Below are 14,815 nucleotides of genomic sequence, written 5' to 3'. Positions count from 1 at the left end.
TGCCTGCCTGCTTGTGTGAAGTTGTTGAACCTGTGTGTGTCCTCACGTGTAGAGTGAAAGGCTTGATGAGCTGATCTTGAGGCCTCTCCTACCCCGTGTTTGCGGATTGTAATGTGGAAAAGGCACACGTTAAATGTTGCGTAGGCTCTTTTTTTTTTTTTTTTTTTAACACTTTTGTAGGTTAAGGATTATGGTGGTTTTATATTAACTAGCAATTTGAGTAAACTATGTTCCATGCTTTAACTAACATTTTACCCATGATTGAAATAAACAATATTCAACTTAACATTGCTAAGTTAGTTGCATGTTTTACTGTAAAAAAAGACCCCAGCAATTCAGAAGACACTTTGGGCTGTGGGGTGCCTCTGAATAACTCTTACGAGTGTTGTAGTTTCCCAGTTTCAGGAGACCCTGTAAAATAAGCACAAACAATGCTCACGGCAAAATTCATAGTGTTTATTCTTGAAGAGACTGTCTCTGCCTTGAATTCCTGTCATTTTTTCCTATCGTGGTGGATGGAGCTGGAATACTGAAAAGAAAACATGAGAGTTTTCTCTGCTTACTTCCCTTGAGCCTGGAACCCAGAATATGACCCGAGATAGCCAGCCCGGAGCACTTTCCTTTCTGGAACACTTAACACCAACCCCCAGGGAGAATACAGAGGCAGGAGGAGGTGAGGACTCTCCCCGCCCCACCCCCCCCACCCCCCCACCGCCCCACCGGCGTGATGATCACCTTCTCTCTCTCCAAGATGTTGAAGACTTTCCTCATGTCTACCGCAACCTGGACACCCAGCCTCATCCATGTTGGAGCAAGGCTAGAGGGACACTGTCCGCTTCTTGGGAGAGCTTGGCTCATACTATTATAGACTTGCCCGTTGTCATTGGGCTTTAGAGTCTGTGTGAACATCCGGTATCGAATTTGCAAACACTTCTGCTTGTTTAAACTTTCCAATAGATGGAAATTTGGGCAAAAGAAGCTTACTGTATGTGATGCCATTTTATTTCTTAAATCAGTAATAACAAATACTTTAATATGGTAAGACCACGTAAGTCATGATTGGGAACTGGAGAAAATTCTGTGTAACTGAGCAGTGCTTTTTGTTTCTAGTGCGTTGGGGTGATTTTTAGCCTTAGCTGGGTCAGCTCTACCCGTCGAGGTACCCTTCTTATCTTGACATCCGTTTGAAGATGAGAAATGAGAAAGTGGAGTTGGAGGGATGTTACCCCGTTCATATGATGCAGACATCTGTAGCACCGGTATGCAAACATAATTCTCAGCACCTATAAAGTTCCAGGTGGTTGCCGAGTTTTAGGCTGTATTTAGAAAAGCAACTGAGCAGAGAACTGATGTCTCTACCATTTGATTCATTTGGGAGACAGAATAAACTTGGGTCCTTGCCTTAGGTTCTTTTCCCAGCAGAATCTTATCAGGCATTCTAATCCCTTGAAACTTGAATGCCAACTCTGTGTTGGTAAAGACTCAAGTATTCACAGTGATCAACGTAAAAACAAGGGTTGCCAGTCCCTGACAGTCACAGGTCAGTCTTGGGAGACGCGCTTTGGTTTAACTCCTAATTTGATTATGAAAAAATATCACATTAGGTTTGTATTTCTAAGATGCACGATGATTCTGTGCCAGTTTCAACAATTTCCAGAGATCTGTAGCGTAATTCTTCAAAAAGCCTTGCCAGGAGAAACAGCGTTGGAGGGGCACCCAGCTCAGAAGTTGGTGAAAATAAGAAGTAATGATCTCATTTGTCCAGTGCATGACAGAAACTGTTGTAGACCAGATGAGAACAAGGGGAGAGGCCTGTGGAAATTAGACTTGCCTGATAAATTTCATGGGCCTCCTAGTACATTTCCTTGAAACCAATAGTCTCCATGTTTAGTTGAGGCAGAGGGTGACAGAAATGCCTTGTCTCAGGTTTTAATTCAAAAAGTGGGCTCCCAAGTGGACTGCATATCCTCTGGCAGTGACAGTGGGATTTACTGGAGTGCAGGAAGAAACTTAAGTTCTCTGTTTATGTATTTTTATTTAATAGTTACAAAATGTCTATTTGTGGTCTATGAAAAATGCATATAATGTTTGTTGTGTGTTATCTCTAGTTAATAGGTTACATGAGTTGGAGTTAATGCTTAAAAGGTTTTCACTGAGAGGGATATGCAATGAAAAAGCATCTAGAGATCACTGATGGGGTCCCCAGAGGTGACGAGGGGCTGATATTGAAGTCCCTGAATAAAGTGGGACACAGATGTATTCCCCTGCCACGATGTGTGTGTGTGTGTGTGTGTGTGTGTGTGTGTGTGTGTGTGTATACACACACATGTGTTGTGACTGAGATCTGCCAGCTTAAAGATTGGACATCCCTCCAGAGGCACAGCTATTAATGATGTGATTTGGGGAAGAAAGAACAACGTTGACAGGGTACTGGGCACGTTTTGGATCTACAGGATTGTGCGTGTTTTTAAAGCTGAAAAAATATATGTGTTTCAGAACCAGATGACAATATCCCAGTTGCAGGTGCACGAGGAAACTTTGGAACAATGCTGTGCTTTTTAAGCATTTCATGACGCCGCAGTGTTTTCATAATCACTTAATTCTGTTTATAAATCAGCTGCTTTCATTGATGGATGCCCTCAGGGCTCCCCAAAACCAGGCTTTTTGTCGAATACGTGATTCAAACTTTAAAAGATGTGAGAGAGCGCTGGAACTGGGTTGTGATAAAAGTCTCTGGGTGCCTTCAGTCTGGCTGTTTATTTGTTGTTGTTTTTTTCCAGAAACATATTTCATCCATCATGGTTGTCATTAAATCTTTTATTTTTTTACTTTTTGCATTTCACATTAGAGGCTTTTTAAAAGAGAAAACTGTCATTTTGGTTGATGCTGTATTACTGGTGTTACAGAGAGTAAATAAATACAAAAGTTACATTCACAACCCAGACCACATTGTGGGCTGTGGAGGTGAGACATAGGACTCACCTCCAAACTTCAGGTCTTTGGCTGAGGTCGTTTGCTGAGAATGGCTGAAGCTTTGGTTTTCATGACACTAAATGTCGACCGCAAGTAGTTCCAGGTTTCCACAGCAGCGTTTTTGTTTGTTTAATTTGAAATGATTGATACGTTAGCTTCGGTTTTGGTGTTTGTGCCTATTTTTCCCTTTGTGGATACTGAGTTTGCAGCGTAGCTTTGTATGTAAAGGGAAGCAGAGACCTGCACTGTGCATGCAGACGCCTGCAGCTAGCGATGGTCTTGTTCTCCATACCGTCCGGGCACCAGGAGCACACCTCATTTCACTCTCGTCAGGATCCACGTGGACATTCATTTGTCCTTTGGTAGAATAATATATTTATCTCCTACTTAAACAAAAAAAAAGATTGCTTCTCTTTACAGTAATAATTCAGAAGGCACCTACTGTGAAGAGGGGAGAAGCAGGAAGTAGAATTTTTTTTTTTTTGTCTGCACCACGTGGCCTGCGGGATCTTAGTTCCCCCACCAGGGATCGAACCCAGGCCCTCGGCAGTGAAAACACGGAGTTCCAACCACTGGACGGCCAGGGAATTCCCAGGAAGTAGAATTTTTTGACATCTGCATTATGCACCTTTGTCTCTGCTCTCCAGAGATCAGGACATTTAAGCTCCTGTAACAAATTTAGTTTTAATGAAAGTCTTGGGGAATGTCCTTTATCTGCCCCGTGCCTGCCCATCTAAGAGGAGGGAGAAATTACACAAAGTATTTTGCTTTTAGCCGGTTTCCTTGAGCCTTGTCCAAGTCCTGACTTCTTATTGCCAGCAGGTCAGCTAGACACTGGTCAATCGCTTCAGCTCTGGACAGGAATCTTTTTCTGTCTTTGTTGTTGATAATTTTCTAATAATTATTCATTTGATTATTTGCCAGCCAAATTACCCTAAATAATATTCAGAGATGTATCCGAGAATAGCCCCATCCTGAGACTGTTCGCAGAAGTGGGCACAAAATTTGATTTTATTTCCTAAATGCATACCTCAGGTACTCATGAAGTGCAGAGATCTGTGTATACTCTCTGGGAATTAGAGGCACAGGTGTACAGAGCAGGAACGTAGGGGAATAGTAGCACCAAATGGTTGAGTCAACGGGACATGAACTCTCCAAGTATGCTAACCTTTGAGGGAAGATCTAAAAACAAATGAGTTTGTGGCTTTGTGAATTACCATTCACGTAATTTCTGTCAAGGAAGGCAGTTACTTCTTCTTGGGAAGCTTGGGTTATTAAAATTAGCTATCTTCATTTTCCCACAAAAATAAAAATCAGTTGTAGTTCAGATAATTGTATGTGGGGCTTTACAACTGGAAATTTGAAGTTAGCAAAATTACACACCCCTGGTTAATTACATGAGTATACTCAAACTAAATATAGGATAAGATTAGCTCATGGAAATAGTTCCTTTTTCTCTCAGTAGGTACAGCTCCTGTTCGCCCAATAGTTAATAGTTTTTAATTCCATTATGTAATTTTTTGATCATCCTGTGTTTCCAGAAAAGTTAACTGAATAAAACCAGAGACTGTGTGTTTTCACTATTTCCCAATTCATATTTAAACATGAAATGGTGCACAGAATAAGCTGTCCTTTGTGAATTTTAATTTTCTCAGCTCCTGGCACAATAGAGGGGTAAGCTGGGGTCCCATTTTTCTGCATGGCTTTTGCTTTAAGGGAAGTTTGGGTTTGGTTCATACTTTGCTATCTAAGAGTATGTTCAACCTTCTTGAATTACCTGTCGTGTTTGCTTTTCCGTTGAATGTTCTATATTTAGACAAGAAATGTATTTTTCTGTATGGGTTTCTGATGGCCCAGATGTTCATCAGAGTAGAATTTCTCTCTTTCCAAACTGCTGCCATTGGGCAGTTTGGTTGTTCTATAGTTCCTAGTATTGAGTTGGACACACTGTAGATTCAGGTTGGGCTGTCATTCCTTTTGCAAGCTATGTGATACTTTGTTTTATTTGGGTTTGCCATAGATGTTTGCTCGGCCTTGGGATGGCTGTAGATGGCCACTTGCGGTGATTAATTTCACGAAGATCTCTAAATCCCGTTTAAGGTCTAGTTGATTTTCAGGAACAGTGTTACTGAGGTATAAATTACATACCATAAAAAGCACCCGTTTCAAGTGTGCAGTTTCAGTGATTTTTAGTCAGTTTACCGAGTGGTGCGGTCATCGGTCATCATCCAGGTTTCAAACATTTTCATTCCCCAATAAGATCACTCACGTCTTCGGGAATGTCACGTCATCCATTCCTGCTCCCCCTGCCAGCCCCAGGCAGCCACTAATCTCCTTTCTGTCTCTGTAGATTTCCCTTTGCTCAGAACCCGATGGTGAGAGGTGATTTAGTGAACCTTCCCCGCCCCCTGTCCAGGAGAGGGGTACGTGGGGAGAGTGCAGGACAGGACGGGACGAGGAGCCTTGGTTTCCTCCCTGTAACATCAGGATAGTGATGGGTTGGTTGCAAGCTCTCAAGGTGGAGCCATGCGGGAAGTAAGTCGCTCTGTAAAAAGACAAAAACGTTTACGTTTAGGGACTTCCCTGGCAGTTCAGTAGTTAAGACTCTGCGCTTCCACTGCAGGGGGCACAGGTTTGATCCCTGGTCGGTGAACTAAGATCCCGCATGCCCTTGCGGCAGGCACGGCCAAAAAAAAGAGAGAAACGTTTACTTGTAGTCAGCAAACTGTGAATCTAGAGGAGTTCCTCGTATATTTAGGGTCGTGTTAATCGTGAAGAATCGTGCATAAAGGGCTGCATTGGACAGGTGAGGAGTCTGGAAAAGGAACTGCGTTTACAGTGATGGGCTCAGTCCCTGGAGAACCCAGGACACAGCCATAGGGCAGTCAACCCTCCATGCCCCTGCTGCCTCCTTCTTGAAATCCCGTCCTGTTTCTTTCATGACATTGGATGTTAGACTTTGACGGAAGTTCCATCTTGGTCGGGAAATACCTTAGCTCAGTGGTCCTCCACCAAGGGCAGTTTTGCTCCCAAGGGACGCTGGACGATGCCTGGGGGCCTTTCTGGTTGTTACCAGTGGGGAAGGGGTGTCACTGGCATCTAGTGGATAGAGGTCAGGGCCGCTGCCCAGCATCCTGTAACGCAGGGGATGAGGCCCCAAGGCCCACAAAGAATTACTCAGCCCAAGAGGTCCTTAGTGCCGAGGTCAAGTACTCTGCCTTAGAAGCTTGAATCTCGTGGTTAAAGACTTAGTAAAGTTGAAGGACTATATCCCCCATCAGACTTACAAAAGAAGTTCAGAAATCTTTCAGTCCTCATGCATTCCAGGGAAATATGGATCTTTTTCTAAAGGAAAGGACAAGCAAGGTTTTGGGAGCTAACTTTAGAGAGAAAAGAAATTCCTTTAGAAGTATTCATTTACAAATAAACAGCGAAATTACACGAGACGTCTGGGGCCACCCCTTGGCTTTGATCTGGAAATCACACTTCATCCTTATTATCTCTTCCCCAAGAACTGAGAAAGGAGGGCGAAAGATCCTAAGCCTGAGTAAAGACTACACGTGATGAATGTGCTGGAAGGGAGTGCCTGCTGTGAGCCCAGCCTTTCAGTGCTCTGCTTACGGCCCACGGCCCTCCCTCCAGGGTTTTGGTTTCTCTCGGTTTCTATAGGGTTTTCAGTTGCTTCCTGGAGTGCGCAGGGTGTCATAATAGCCAGGCCTCCACCCCTTGTTTTCTTCGTCTGGTCAACCTTTGAGCCCCCTGAGAAGTTCAGGGCCCCCTGCCTGGGCCCCAGCCCGCTTACCTGCGTGCGTCCCCTTCTCTGTCCTGCATCTCCCAGCAGGAGCTGCCCCGCACCCCTGCGGCGCGTGTTTCTACCCTGGGGGCCTCTCCCTGCCTGCACCCCGGCAGCCGGCCTTGCTTTGGGGGCTTCCAAAATGCAAGGCTTTTCCTCTGGACAGATTCTGGTTTTTGTTTCTTCTTCCTGTTCTGAGCTCGTTCCTGTTTCTCAGGTGACACCTGAGAACATGCTGGTTTCCCTGAGTTCCCGCACTGTGGGGTTGTAGCGTCCAGCCCCTCCGGCAGAACAACCGATATTAACAGTCCGCAGTGCGATGTGGGAGAGTCTGTTTCTGGCACGTTCAGCTGTGCACGTACAGCTGTGTGGTCTTGCGTGTTTATCTATACGGGCTCATATCACACTGGTTTTGCTTCACCTGCTTGCTTGCGTTTTTTACCGCTTTGTTAAGGTGCCATTGAAGTACAGTAAACCAGGCGTGTGTAAGGTGTGCACGTTCGTCAGTTTTCGCCTATGTTTGCTGTCTTGATTGTGGTGCTGGCTTCTCGGACACGTGCATATCACGATAACACGTATTTTCGTGGCTTCCAAATTTCCCTGTGCCTTTCTGTAATCTCTCTCTGCTTCCCTCCGCCTCCGGGCAACCATTGATGGCTTTCTATTACTAGATAGGTTAGTTTGCATATCCTAGCATTTTATATCAGTGAAATCACACAATATGTACTCATTATTTTGCCTGGCTTCTTTCACTCAGCATGGTGATTTTCGGCTTTATCCATGTTGTGGCCTGTGCCACTAATTCATCCCTTTTTGTAACTGGGTAGGATTCCATCAGGTATGGACGCACGGCCGTTGATCCATTCACCCGTTGTTGGACATCTGGCTTGTTTCCATTTTGGGGGTGGTTATGAATAGTGCTGCTCTAAATATTTTTGTGACCTTACCAGTGGTTCTCAAACTTCATTGTGTACCAGCACCCTGTGGAGGGCTTGTGAAAACGCAGGTTGCCAGGCCCCATCCCCAGGATTTCTGAGTCAGTAAGTCTGGGTGGGGCCCAAGACGCTGCATGTCCAGCAAGTTCCCCACTGATGCTGGCGCTCCTGGTCTGAGGCCCACGCGTGCCTTAGAGGAGGTCTCTGTAGACTCTGAGCGTTAGGTGTTCCAAATATTTCTCTCCTAGGCGGTTCCTTGTCTCATAATGTTGCTTATGGTCTCAGTCACCAAGCTTCGCTTTTTTTTTTTTAAAGGAATTCCTTTTTATTTATTTATTTTGGGCTATGTTGGGTCTTCGTTTCTGTGCAAGGGCTTTCTCTAGTTGCGGCAAGCGGGGGCCGCTCTTCATCGCGGAGCACAGGCTCCAGACGCGCAGGCTCCGTAGTTGTGGCTCACGGGTCTAGTTGCTCCGCGGCATGTGGGATCTTCCCAGACCAGGGCTCGAACCCGTGTCCCCTGCATTGGCAGGCAGATTCTCAACCACTGCGCCACCAGGGAAGCCCCAAGCTTTGCATTTTTGTTTGCTTGAATATGTCAGTCTTTCCTCTTGGCTTCCTTATGATGTCAAGGGGCTAATACCAAGAATAACTCGGGATGTGTGGGTCGGCGTGCTGATGAACGCCAAACGCCAGCCGTGATACCCCCGCCAACTCTTGTGGGATCTAACTTGTGCCCTGTCTGCGGTTGCTGGGGTCACCTTCTGAGGAAATGGTCCAAGCCCAGGTGGGGCGGCATTGGACCCAGGCCCTGCGCCAGGGGCTCCGCATGCTGCTGTGTCCACTGGAATCTTAAGGCTGCTCACCCGCCTTTCCTCTCACAGGGGAACTATATCCATCCTTTCTCCATCCCATCCCCTCCCATCTGAAACAGCCAGTCCCAAACCAATAAACGTATTTTACTTTCAGTTTGCTTTTCAGGGGTCTAATCTGAATCGGCTAACTTGGAGCAGCCAGAAGTTATCAGTAGACGTTTGCTGCCGTAGCCAATATATTTGTTACAGTTATTTTTTTTATTTTGGAGAGAGATAATACTTTCATTGTAGAGAGTTGCTTTAACTTACGGAGAACGGTTACTTTTGCAAAATCATCTTCCTGCATTTCGTCATGAACCCCAGTTGTCCCACTTTGCTCGTGAGCCCGTTCCATAAACCACTTCTGGTCACAGTTTGCTACTGACCTCTGCTCAGGCGTTTCAGAATCTTTACTGTGGAGTGGGTTGGTGCGCAGGATTCCAGGCTTGTTAAGTAAACTAAAACCTCCTTGGGATGGTTAAATTTTTTAAAGTTTGCAGTGACTTGTGATCATTGGCTAATATCCTAGTGGTTGTTTCTTCTTCCTCTTCCTCTCTCTTCTTCTTCTATTTTTTAATATGACAGCTTTATTGAGATATAACTTACATACCATGCAACTCACTCATTCAAAGTGTATAACTCAGTACTTTCCTGGTATTTTTACAGAGTTGTGCAGTCATCACCACTGTCTAATTCTATAGCATTTTTATCACCCTGAAAGAAACCCCTTACCCATTAAGCCATCACTTCCCAAATCCCCTCTCCACCCAGCCCCTGGCAACCACTGATCTGCTTTCTGTCCCTGTGGATTTGCCTATTCTGGACATTTTTTATAAGTGGAATCACACAATATGTACCCTTTGCTGTCTAGCTTTTTTCCCTTAGCATCAGGTCTTTGAGGTTTGTCCATGTTGTAGTGTGTGTTATTCCAGTTTCTTCGTAAACATTTTGTGGAATCTCTGGGTCATCAAGGAGGGCTTGGGGCCTGGGGTGGGGAATCAGGTGGAAAAATGTTACGGGCTGGGTAAACCCGGGGCACGGGCTGCTCCTTTCAGATTACGTTGAAATGGAAAATGGTTCATAGGTGGAGCAATGTTTATAAAACCATTTCCAGTTCAGCTTCCCGTTGGGCGTAAACTGTATCTGCTTTCTCCTTCTCTTTAGTTGTTCCATCTCTTCCCCTAAAGATCAACATAGAAAACCGTTTTGGTCAATGAAAGCTGTACCTGCTGACCCCTCTTTTGTGCTGCCTTTTTGGATGGGGTTTTATTTTATTTTATTTTTTAAATTTATTTTTGTCTGTGTTGGGTCTGTGTTGCTATGTGCAGGCTTCCTCTAGTTGTGGCGAGTGGGGGCTACTCTTCGTTGCGGTGCATGGGCTTCTCATTGCGGTGGCTTCTCTTGTTGTGGAGCATGGGCTCTAGGCCCGCGGGCTTCAGTAGTTGCAGCACGCAGGCTCAATAGTTGTGGCACGCGGCCTCCAGGGCATGTGAGCTTCAGTAGTGGTGGCACGTGGGCTCAGTAGTGGTGGCACGTGGGCTCAGTAGTTGTGGCTCGTGGGCTCTAGAGTGCAGGCTCAGTAGTTGTGGCGCACAGGCTTAGCTGCTCCGCGGCATGTGGGATCTTCCCGGACCAGGGCTCGAGCCCGTCTCCTCTGCATTGACAGGCGGATTCTTAACCACTGCGCCACCAGGGAAGTCCCTGGATGGGATTTTAGAGTGTTCTTTCTTGGTGTGAGACATAGGAAGCCTGTAGTTCTCAAGGGGGTGGTGTGAAGTTGCTCTGGGGTCATAGGGTTCCAACCAGCTAGACTTTGGCTGCTTTCTGGGGCCTCCCTGAAGCCACAATGCTGGCTTAGACTGAAACAGAGTCGTAGAGTTGTTTACTTTTCTGAATTTATAAACCTTCTGCCTGTGTAGAGCCATAAATTATCGTTCCAGGGTCAAGTGGGAGAATATGGAGGCTGATTTTTCTCCAGCTATCCATAGGCACGACTTTCTGGGGTGTCTGTGCCTCGAACCAAGAGCTTATTGGTAAGGCTGAAGGTCATGTGTGTTTTCTCCATTGATCTTATAATTGACTGTGTTAGTTTCCTGTCACTCTTGGGACAGATGACCCCAAACTTCCTGACTTGAACAACTCCACTTTATTATCTTATAGTTCCAGAGGTTACAAGTCTGAGATGGGTCTCACTGTGTCAGTGGGGCCGCCTTCTTTTCCAGAGGCTTTCGGGAGAAGCCACTCCTTGCCTCTTCCTGCTTCTAGAGGCCTCCTGCATTCCCTGGCTCATGGCCCCTTCTTCCATCTTCAAAGCCAGCAGTGCGGCATTTCTCTGATCATTCCTCTTTGGTCACATCTCTCTCTGACCACAGCCTGGAGAGATTGCCCACTTTTTAGGGCTCACGTGATTACATTGGGCCCCCCCATATCCAAGATAATCTCCCCGCCTCAAGATCCTTAACTTCATCGCATCTGCAGAGTCCTCTTTGCCGTGCACGGTAACATTGTCACAGGGCCCAGGGATTAGGGCATGGGACTTTCTGGGGGCCATTATTCTCTGGCTCCATTGACAGTCTTCAAGGAGACTTATTTCCTTTGTATTCTGTCTCTTAATTTGTTCCTCTGAACCCTGCAAGGTTTGTATATTTATTAAATATTTGCTGTTCGTCTCCTGAGTGCTTCAGAAGTCATGGAGCTGTTTGGTTGGCATGCCTGCCTTTCACTGAGGTGCAGCCACTGGCTGAGTCTTGATTTAACTCTGAGCACACCCGGTTGTTTTCTTTCGTGGAAGGACCCGGGATTTTTGGTGCCGATCGAACACATTTGTACGTCTAGACCCTCTCTTCTTCCCAAGAACTCCATACTTGGTGGGTGGCCCTGCCACTGTCAGTTTGAGGGTCTCTCGGGGACTCTGACAGAACTATTCCCTGGAGTTAGTGTCTCAGAGTCTGAGTCAGCTGTGGGAAAGACCACCATGATGTGAGAAGAGTGGGGCTTGGCCCCCAGGACTTCAAAGATACCATGTGTGCCTTTATGGGGACTGAATTGGTGGGTTTGTGGCTCCATAAAAGAGTGGAGGAAGACAGGTGGGGGTAGGGACAGAAAAGTCATAATAATATCCACTTGTTAATCAGCATTTTGGTTCAGAGATATTTGGGGAGTGTATTAGTCAGCTTTCTGCTTTGCTGATGATGCGTAACAAACAGCACCCCCGCATACAAAGGCTTACAGAAACAAGCACTTACTTCTTTACAGAATTTTTTAAAATTGAGGTAACGTTGGCTTATAACATGTAAGTTTTATGTGTACAATACTGTATTTTGACATCTCTGTACACTAGAGCGTGCTTACCACCGAAAGTTTAGTTTCCATCAAAAATATGGAATGCTTCATGAATTTTTGTGTTACCCTTGTACAGGAGCCATGTTAATTTCTGTATCTTTCCAGTTCTAATATAAGTGCTGCTGAAAAGAGCACCAAGCACTTATTTCTTGCTTACTGGTCAGTGGGTGGTGAGGTGTGGCTCTTCTGGGCTCAGCTGGGTGGGATCAGGGAGGCCTGGTCAGGCTCTGGGCTGGGTTTAGGACTGAGCTCCTAATTTCCTCCTTCTGAGGCTAGTAGGCTCTTGGGGCATGTACTTCTGCCTCTCCTATCTGGCATAAGAAGAAGCCAAGCTACATCACGCAGTCCCGTTTAAAACCTCTGCCTGTCCCCCAACTGATGCTCATTGACCAGAGCAAGTGACGTGGCCAGATCGCACATCCATGGGCTGGGGAGGGCTGTTCTAGTCGGGAGGTCAAGCAGAGTCACACAGCAAAGGGGGCAAAATGCACGTGTGTTAAGGGGCAAGAGGGAAGAAGTGGGATTGTGATACCTTCTGCCCTGTTGGTGTGTGGGAAGGAAGATGACCCCAGTGGATGAGACTGAGCCACCCAGTTGTATCCAGGAAAGTAGCCCCGTAGGCGGATGTTGGAAGCAGCAGGTGCTTGTGAAATATGTAGCTTCCTTGGTTCCATCTTAGAACAGGGCTTCTCAGCTGGGGAGGTGGTAGTGGGGGGGAGGTGGGGGGGCAGTCATGTCACCCCGGGGACATTTGGCAACATCTGGAGACCTTCTGTTGTAGTAACTAGGGGAGAGGGTGCTCCTGGCATCTAGTGGGCAGAGGCCAGGCATGCTGCTCAGCATCTAAGAGTGCACAGGACCGCCCCCCACAAGGAATTACCTGGCCTGGGTGCACATGTGCCCAGGCTGAAGAGCCCTGCACAGATGCAGTTTCCAGGTGACTGTCGTGCACTTTGAAGTTTGACTACCACGTCTGGCAGGACTGTCTCCACTGGGAAGGGCAGTTGGCAGTCCTTTCCATATAAAGACATAAAGCCCTCCCGAGGAAAAAGGAGTTGTTTAACCTCTCACAGGTGGCTGTGTGGAAGCAAGTTACAACCCAAGGGTCTTGGCTAGGTCTCTGTGATTTCTGTGACTTATTCTCATTGGCTTTGTCTTAATTATCTTAATTCTTTAAGTTTTATTAATTTTTTTTTGTTATTGCACAGCCTAATAAATGGGCCATTTATTTGGTGTTGAAAAATCTGTTTTTTATGAGGAGATTTCCATTATGAGCTTAATACTCTTTTTTTCCAGGTGGCCTTTTGCCCACTGTTTCTCTTACGCATGTATTTTCTTCTTCCGTACCAGCAAGACTGCATGCAAGTACTTGGTAGCAGAGATCATGCCTTAGGTTTCCTTTCTGCTCTGCACCGTAGCGAGCACGTGGTAATTATGGGTCAGTTGCTCATGGTGTCCTTTGCAGTGCACGTTGTGCTGCATGGTTAAGGGTCGTTGGTCACGTTTCCATGGACCAGCCTTTTGTATCTTGCTGTAAATTCTGTTTCCAGTCTTTAGGGGCTGATGGTTAGTGTGTTGACACTCAGTTGCTATGTGGCTAAAAGGAAGTTTTGACCTCATTAGAGGAAGGAGCCGTGTCATTGAGAGGCTGACAGCCACCTTCCTCCTCCCACACAAGTGTTGTTTTATTTTGGTGATTGAAATGTTGAGGGTATGAAAAAAAAAATCAGGGTGTTTGACTCGCTGGCAGGACAAGCAGAGGACAGTGCTGTGAGTGAGTGAGCGAAAGCCTGTCTGTTCCCACCCGCGTCGTGCACAGCAGGCAAATCGAGTTTTTCGCCTCAAAACCTGGTTGGGGAAGCATTTGCTCTAGAGGATGCTGTGTCACCTAGAATTCGCTGTCATCAGATCAGCCAAGTATCACCTCTTGGGGCGACCAGCAAGTGACGGAAATAACTTTGCTGTGCAGAACTTTCTATTTCTCTGTTTCATTCTTTCTCTTTTCTCCTTCGGTTGAGTGCTGTTTAAATGAAATGGTTCTCCTTGATTGTGTCTTTAGTACAGTAGTTGTGAGAGCAAGGCTTTTGTTCTTCCTGATCCCTGTGTGAGAAAAGACATATCTCCTGGCTTGTGGGATGCAGCGGGGGGAGGGTCAGGACCCACCGAGACAGTTCCATCCTTCAGCTGTCCTTTTTAATTTTCATTTCATTTTAAAAAAATTGAGATATAATTGACATATGTTGTATTAGCTTAAGGTGTGTAACATAATGATTTCATATATGTAAACATTGTGATATGATCACCACGATAGGTTTAGTTAACATCCATCATCACACATAGTTACTCATTTCTCCTTCTTGTGATGAGAACTTTTTTTTAAAAAAAATCTTTATTTATTTATTTATTTTTGGCCGCATTGGTTCTTCGTTGTTGTGTGTGGGCTTTCTCTAATTGCAGTGAGCAGGGGCTACTCTTGGTTGCGGTGCACGGGCTTCTCATTGCGGTGGCTTCTCTCGTTGCGGAGCACGGGCTCTAGGCACGCGGGCTTCAGTAGTTGTGGCAGACGGCCTCAGTAGTTGTGGCACACGGGCTTAGTTGCTCCGCCCGTGGGATGCATGTGGGATCTTCCCGGACCAGGGCTGGAACCCATGTCCCCTGCATTGGCAGGCGGATTCTTAACCACTGCACCACCAGAGAAGTCCCGTGATGAGAACTTTTAAGATTTATTCTCTTAGCAACGTTCAGATATACTCTCCAGTATTGTTAACTGTAGTCATGTATTATGTTGAATCCCCAGGACTCATTTACTTACTTACTTACTTACTTATTTATTTATTTGGCTGCACTGGATCTTAGTCGCACATGCGGGATCTTTCGTTGCGGCATGTGGGATCTAGTTCCCTGACCAGGGATGGAACTCG

Source organism: Balaenoptera physalus (assembly GCF_965194825.1).
Source record: "Balaenoptera physalus genome assembly, contig: HAP1_SCAFFOLD_1307, whole genome shotgun sequence".
In the NCBI taxonomy this organism is placed as follows: Eukaryota; Metazoa; Chordata; class Mammalia; order Artiodactyla; family Balaenopteridae; genus Balaenoptera; species Balaenoptera physalus.
The sequence above is the reverse complement of the archived record's forward strand: the minus strand, read 5'-3'. Positions refer to the sequence as shown.